Here is a 7,442-nt window from a genome sequence, read left to right as displayed (position 1 = left end):
TCTTATAGGTTATAAGATGTTCGTCTCTCTTTTTAAAACATGTATTTGCGATGAGAAGATCAAAAGTTGAGGAAAAGTCCAAAATAGTTTTACCCTCGGCATTGATCACCCCGAAACCATGGCCTCCGTGAATACTCCCATATCTCACTTCTCTCCCAACATGGCCATTTAAATCTCCTCCTAAGAAAATCTTATCTCCCAAAGGTATGCCTTGAACCAAACTCTCTAGATCCTCCCAAAACCTTATCTTGTGTTGTTCGTCCGAACCCACTTGCGGTGCATAGGCGCTAATCACATGGAAAGCACCTCCCTCCACCACAAGTTTGATAGAGATGATCCGATCTCCCACCCTCTTGACATCCAGTACGTCCTTCTTCCACTGCTTATCCACAATTATTCCAACCCCATTCCTATTCTTCACCTTTCCTGTATACCAAAGTTTGAAACCAGAAGTATCCAACTCCCTAGCCTTTGCACCAACCCATTTCGTTTCTTGTAGGCACATAATGTTAATCTTCCTCCTTGTCATGGTGTCCACCACCTCCATGGACTTTCCTGTTAGAGTGCCTATGTTCCATGTCCCAAATCTCAACCTTCTGTCGCTTCGACCTTTACTTTTTCCTTTGTGAACTAACTTATTTACCCTCGTCCGTTCATGAAAACGCGAGAACCCTTGCTCATTTAACACTACATCCGGGCACCGATGCAGCGGCTCTTGCTTCGACACCGTACTCGAGCCATACGGCGCGTTGCTTTCGGGCAACGACCTAGCTTTAGCGCAATAATGTCTTTGATTCATGTCATGGGGGTTCGGCTATATTTTTATGTTGGGTGCCGAAGACCTAACACAACCCTCCTCCTTTATCCGGGCTTGGGACCGGCTATGTACCGCAAGTGTAACATAGGCGGAGTACGTTTGGGATCACAAAATCAGCATGCTTCTTTTCCATTTCTTTAGAAATCTTCAATTAAGTACGTTTGAGATTATTATCATGACTTTGGACCTTAAATAATTATGTCAATATAAAGTTTGATTTCTCCTAACTCAAAATACTAGATAGGTTATGTAAAACATGACAAGAAATGTTGGAATAGAATCCCTTGATTCTTTTGTGTTTGCCATCACGCCCAACAATCGCGAGTTTGAAGCTCGTCACAGTCATTCAATCCTTGAATCCTACTCGGAATACCACAGACAAGGTTTAGACTTTCCGGATTCTCATGAATGCCACCATCAATCTAGCTTATACCACGAAGATTCTGATTAAGGAATCCAAGAGATATGCGCCCGATCTAAGGTAGAACGGAAGTGGTTGTCAGTCACGCGTTCATAGGTGAGAATGATGAAGAGTGTCACGGATCATCACATTCATCATGTTGAAGTGCAACGAATATCTTAGAACAGGAATAGCTGAATTGAATAGAAAATAGTAGTAATTGCATTAAAACTTGAGGTACAGCAGAGCTCCACACCCTTAATCTATGGTGTGTAAAAACTCCACCGTTAAAATTACATAAGTGATGAAGGTTCAGGCATGGCCGAATGGCCAGCCCCTAAAACGTGATCACAGGATCAAAAAATACAATCCATGATGAAAATAAAATAGTAAAAGGTCCTATTTATAATAGACTAGCTACTAGGGTTTACAGAAATAAGTAATTGATGCAGAAATCCACTTCCGGGGCCCACTTGGTGTGTGCTTGGGCTGAGCTTAAACTTTACATGAGCTGAAGCTTCTTTTGGAGTTGAATGCCAAGTTGTAACGTGTTTTTGGTGTTCAACTCTGGTTCGTGACGTGTTTCTGGCGATTGACTCCAGAATGCAGCATGGAACTGGCGTTGAGCGCCGGTTTGCTTCATCTAATCAAGAATAAAGTATAGACTATTATATATTGAGGGAAAGCTCTAGATGTCTACTTTCCAACGCCATTGAGAGAGCGCCATTTAGAGTTTGGTAGCTCCAGAAATTTTATTTCGAGTGCAGAGAGGTCAGAATCCAACAGCATCAGCAGTCCTTTGTCAGCCTTTTATCAGAGTTTTGCTCAGGTCTCTCAATTTCAGCTAGAAATTACCTGAAATCATAGAAAAACACACAAACTCATAGTAAAGTCTAGAAATGTGAATTTTACATAAAAACTAATGAAAACACCCCTAAAAGTAGCTAATATTATACTAAAAACTATCTAAAAACAATGCCAAAAAGCGTATAAATTATCTGCTCATCACAACACCAAACTTAAATTGTTGCTTGTCCCCAAGCAACTGAAAATCAATTAGGATGAAAAGAAGAGAATATACTATAAATCCCAAAATATCAATGATATTAATTCTAATTAGATGAGCGGGACTTGTAGCTTTTTGCTTCTAAACAGTTTTGGCATCTCACTTTCTCCTTTGAAGTTTAGAATGATTGACATCTATAGGAACTTAGAATTTCAGATAGTGCTATTAATTATCCTAGTTAAGTTTGTTGATTCTTGAACACAGCTACTTTTATGAGTCTTGGTCGTGGCCCAAAGAACTTTGTTTTCCAGTATTACCACCAGATACATAAATGTCACAGACACATATCTGTGTGAACCTTTTCAGATTGTGACTCAGCTTTGCTAAAGTCCCCAGTTAGAGGTGTCCAGAGCTCTTAAGCACACTCTTTTTGCTTTGTATCACGACTTTAACCACTCAGTCTCAAGCTTTTCAGTTGGACCTGCATGCCACAAGCATATGGTTAGGGACAGCTTTGATTTAGCCGCTTAGGCCTGGATTTTATTTCCTTGGGCCCTCCTATCCATTGATGCTCAAAGCCTTGGATCCTTTTTACCCTTGCCTTTTGGTTTTAAGGGCTATTGGCTTTTTCTGCTTGCTTTTTCTTTTTCTTTCTATTTAATTTTTTTTTCTTTTTTTCGCCAAAATTTTTTTCGCCATTTTTTTTTCGCAAGCTTTTGCTTTTTCACTGCTTTTTCTTGCTTCAAGAATCAATTTTCATGATTTTTCAGATTATCAATAGAATTTCTCTTTGTTCATCATTCTTTCAAGAGCCAACAATTTTAACATTCATAAACAACAAGATCAAAATTATGCACTATTCAAGAATTCATTCAGAAAATAAAAAGTATTGTCACCACATCAATATAATTAAACTAAATTCAAGGATAATTTTGAGATTCATGTACTTCTTGTTCTTTTGAATTAGAAACATTTTTCATTTAAGAGAGGTGAAGGATTTATGGAATTATTTATAGCCTTAAGACATAGTTACTCAATACTAATGATCATGAGGTAGAGACACAAAACATAAGCACACATATAGCATAAAAATCGAAAAACAGAGATAAGAACAAGGAAGTTAAGGAATGAGTCCACCTTAGTAAGGGTGGCACCTTTTTGAAGGACTAATGGTGCTTTTTGAGCTCCTTTATGTCTCTTCCTTGCCTCTGTTGCTTGATCCCTAGTGATTTTGGTGCTCTTATCCTTAGTTGCTCCCAATAGTTATGTGGAGGAAAATGTATCCCCTGAGGTATCTCAGGAATTTCTTGATGAGGGAATTACTCATACTCTCTTGATGTGCAGTCAAATGCTCTTCTACTGAGCTATGGACCCTAGAGATGAATCTCTCCATCTCCCATGACTCGGAGCTGGAAAAACTTTTTTGTCTTCCCTTTTCTCTCTTTTTCTTTTTTGAGGTTTCTCTGGCCTTAGGTTCCATCAATGGTTATGGAAAAACAAAAAAGCTATGCTTTTACCACACCAAACTTAGAATGTTGCTCGCCCTCGAGCAAAAGAAGAAAGAATAGAAGAAGAAGAAGAAGATATAGAGGAGAGGGAGAGAGGTGTGTATTCGGCTATGTAAGGTGGGTTTGGGTGGGAAAGAGATGATGGATGTGAGTAGTGAAGAGGTAATGGGGAAGAGAGATTGAGGTGATTGGTGAAGAAGAGAGAAGGTGAGTTGAGGTAAGTGGGGATCCTGTGGGGTCCACAGATCCTGGGATGATCCTGTGGGGTTCACAGATCTTGAGGTGTCAAGGATTTACATCCCTGCACCAATTAGGCATGTAGAATACCTTTGCATACAATTTTGGCATTTAAACACCAAAGTGATGCTCATTTTGAGCGTTCAACACCCAATTGCAGCATGATTCTGGCGTTGAACGCCAGTTCCATGCTTGTTTCTGGTGTTCAGCGCCAGCTTTCCTCATTGTGTATTCTTGGCGTTTGAACGCCAGGATGTTGCTTGTTTCTGGCGTTCAACGCCAGATCCATGCTCTGTTCTGGCGTTGAACGCCAGCCAGATGCTCCTTACTGGCGTTTAAACGCCAATAAGTCCTTCCTCCAGGGTGTGATTTTTCTTCTGCTGTTTTTTATTCTATTTTTAATTTTAGTATTTTTTTCGTGACTCCACATGATCATGAACCTAATAAAACATGAAATAACAATAAAAATAAAATTAGATAAATAAAAATTGGGTTGCCTCCCAATAAGCGCTCTTTTAATGTCACTAGCTTGACAGTGGGCTCTCATGGAGCCTCACAGAAGTTCAGAGCATGATGAAGGCCTCCTAACACCAAACTTAGAGTTTGAATGTGGGGGCTTCTCAACACCAAACTTAGAGTTTGGTTGTGGCCTCCCAACACCAAACTTAGAGTTTGATTGTGGGGGCTTTGTTTGACTCTGTATTGGAAGAAGCTTTTCATGCTTCCTCTCCATGTATACAGAAGAACACCCTTGGGTCTTAAACACAAGGTAGTCCCTATTCAATTGAAGGACTAATTCTCCTCTGTTAACATCTATCACAGCTCCTGCTGTGGCTAGGAAAGGTCTTCCCAAGATGATGCATTCATTCTCCTCCTTCCTAGTGTCTAAGATTATGAAATCAACAGGGATGTAAAGGCCTTCAACCTTTACCAAAACGTCCTCTACCAATCCATAAGCTTGTCTTACTGACTTGTCTGCCATTTGTAATGAAAATATAGCAGGCTATACCTCAATGATCCCCAGCTTCTCCATTACAAGAGAGTGGCATAAGGTTTATACCTGACCCTAGGTCACACAGAGCTTTTTCAAAGATCATGGTGCCTATGGTGCAGGGTATTACGAATTTGCCAGGATTTTGTCTCTTTTGAGGTAAAGTTTGCTGAACCCATGTATCTAGTTCACTAATGAGCAAGGGAGGTTCACCTCCCCAAGTCTCATTACCAAATAACTTGGCATTCAGCTTCATGATAGCTCCTAAATATTGAGCAACTTGCTCTCCAGTTACATCTTCATCCTCTTCAGAGGAAGAATAGTCTTCAAAGCTCATGAATGGCAGAAGGAGGTTTAATGGAATCTCTATATGAGCCTCAGTTTCCTTTGGGTCCTCAATAGGGAACTCCTTCTTGCTTAAGAGACGTCCCATGAGGTCTTTCTCATTGGGATTCACGTCCTCTCCTTCCTCTCTAGGTTCGGCCATATTAATTATATCAATGGCCTTGCACTCTCTTTTTGGATTTTCTTCAGTATTGCTTGGGAGAGTAGTAGGAGGAGTTTCAGTGACTTTCTTACTCAGCTGGCCCACTTGTGCCTCCAGATTTCTGATGGAAGACCTTGTTTCACTCATGAAACTTAAAGTGGCTTTGGACAGATCAGAGACTATATTTGCTAAGTTAGAGGTATTTTGCTCAAAATTCTTTGTCTGTTGCTGAGAAGATGATGGAAAAGGCTTGCTATTGATGAGCCTGTTTCTTCCACCATTATTAAAGCCTTGTTGAGGCTTTTGTTGATCCTTCCATGAGAAATTTGGATGATTTCTCCATGAGGGGTTATAGGTGTTGCCAAACGCTTCCCCCATGTAATTTACCTCTACCATTGCAGAATTTTCAGGATCATAAGCTTCAACTTCAGAAGATGCCTCTTTAGTACTATTGGATGCATTTTGCCATCCATTCAGACTTTGAGAAATCATGTTGACTTGCTGAGTCAACATTTTGTTCTGAGCCAATATGGCATTCAGAGCATCAATTTCAAGAACTCCCTTCCTTTGAGGCATCCCATTATTCACGAAATTCCTCTCAGAAGTGTACATAAACTGGTTATTTGCAACCATGTCAATAAGTTCTTGAGCTTCTGCAGGTGTTTTCTTTAGGTGAATGGATCCACCTGCAGAATGGTCCAGTGACATCTTAGAGAACTCAGACAAACCATAATAGAATATATCTATCATGGTCCATTCTGAAAACATGTCAGAAGGACATCTTTTGGTCATCTGCTTGTATCTTTCCCAAGCTTCATAGAGGGATTCACCATCTTTTTGTTTGAAGGTTTGAACATCCACTTTAAGCTTGCTCAGCTTTTGAGGAGGAAAGAACTTAGCCAAGAAGGCCATGACCAGCTTATCCCAAGAGTCCAGGCTATCTTTAGGTTGAGAGTCCAATCATGCTCTAGCTCTGTCTCTTACAGCAAAAGGGAAAAGCATAAGCCTGTAGACTTCAGGATCTACTCTATTAGTCTTAACAGTCTCACAGATCTGCAAGAACTCAGTCAAGAACTGATAGGGATCTTCTAATGGAAGTCCATGAAACTTGCAGTTCTGTTGCATTAGAGCAACTAATTGAGATTTCAGCTCAAAATTGTTTGCTCCAATGGCAGGAATTGAGATGCTTCTTCCATCAAACTTGAAAGTAGGTGTAGTATAATCACCAAGCATCCTCCTTGCATTATTGTTGTTGGGTTCGGCTGCCATCTCCTTTTCTTGTTCGAAAATTTCAGCAAGGTTGTCTCTGGATTGTTGTAATTTAGCTTCTCTTAGTTTCCTCTTCAAAGTCCTTTCAGGTTCTGGATCAGCTTCAACAAGAATGCCTTTTTCCTTGTTCCTACTCATATCAAAGAGAAGAGAACATAAAAAGAAGAGGAATCCTCTATGTCACAATAAAGAGGTTTCTTATTGTTAGCAGAAGAAGAAAGGGAATAGAGAAAGGAAAATTCAAACACAAAGGTGAGGATAGGGGCAGAGATTTGAGATGAAGAGAAGTGTTAGTGAATGAATAAATAAATAGAATAAGAAGAGGGACAGAAGTTTTCGAAAATAATTTTGAAAAGGAGTTAATGATTTTCAAAAATTAAGATAAGAAATAAAATTAAAATTAAAATTTAAAACAATTAATTAATTAAAAAGAATTTTTGAAAAAAAGAGGGAGGTATTTTCAAAAATTAGAGAGAGAAAAGTTGTTAGGTGGTTTTGAAAAAGATAAGAAACAAACAAAAAGTCAAATAGTTAGTTGAAAAAAATTTGAAAATCAAATTTAAAAAGATAAGAAGATAAGAAGATAAGAAGTTAGAAAAGATATTTTAAAATCAAATTTTTGAAAAAAGATAAAATTTTGAAAAAGATATGATATAAAAGATAAGATAAAAAGATATGATTAAAAAGATATGGTTAGAAAAGATTTAATTTTTAAAATTAAAATTAA

At 38.8% G+C, this 7,442-nt stretch overlaps 1 non-coding gene across 1 annotated transcript; it reads left to right on the top strand.

The window, feature by feature from the left end:
- The first annotated feature begins 6,212 nt into the window (after positions 1-6,212).
- Positions 6,213-6,316, top strand: LOC114927538 (small nucleolar RNA R71). The gene has a single exon (XR_003818026.1). It is a non-coding gene; the product is annotated as a small nucleolar RNA R71 (small nucleolar RNA).
- The last annotated feature ends 1,126 nt before the right edge of the window (positions 6,317-7,442 follow it).

This window comes from Arachis hypogaea, chromosome 3 (genome assembly GCF_003086295.3).
Source record: "Arachis hypogaea cultivar Tifrunner chromosome 3, arahy.Tifrunner.gnm2.J5K5, whole genome shotgun sequence".
In the NCBI taxonomy this organism is placed as follows: domain Eukaryota; kingdom Viridiplantae; phylum Streptophyta; class Magnoliopsida; order Fabales; family Fabaceae; genus Arachis; species Arachis hypogaea.
Note: the sequence above shows the minus strand (reverse complement) of the source record. Positions and strands in the feature narration are given on the sequence as shown.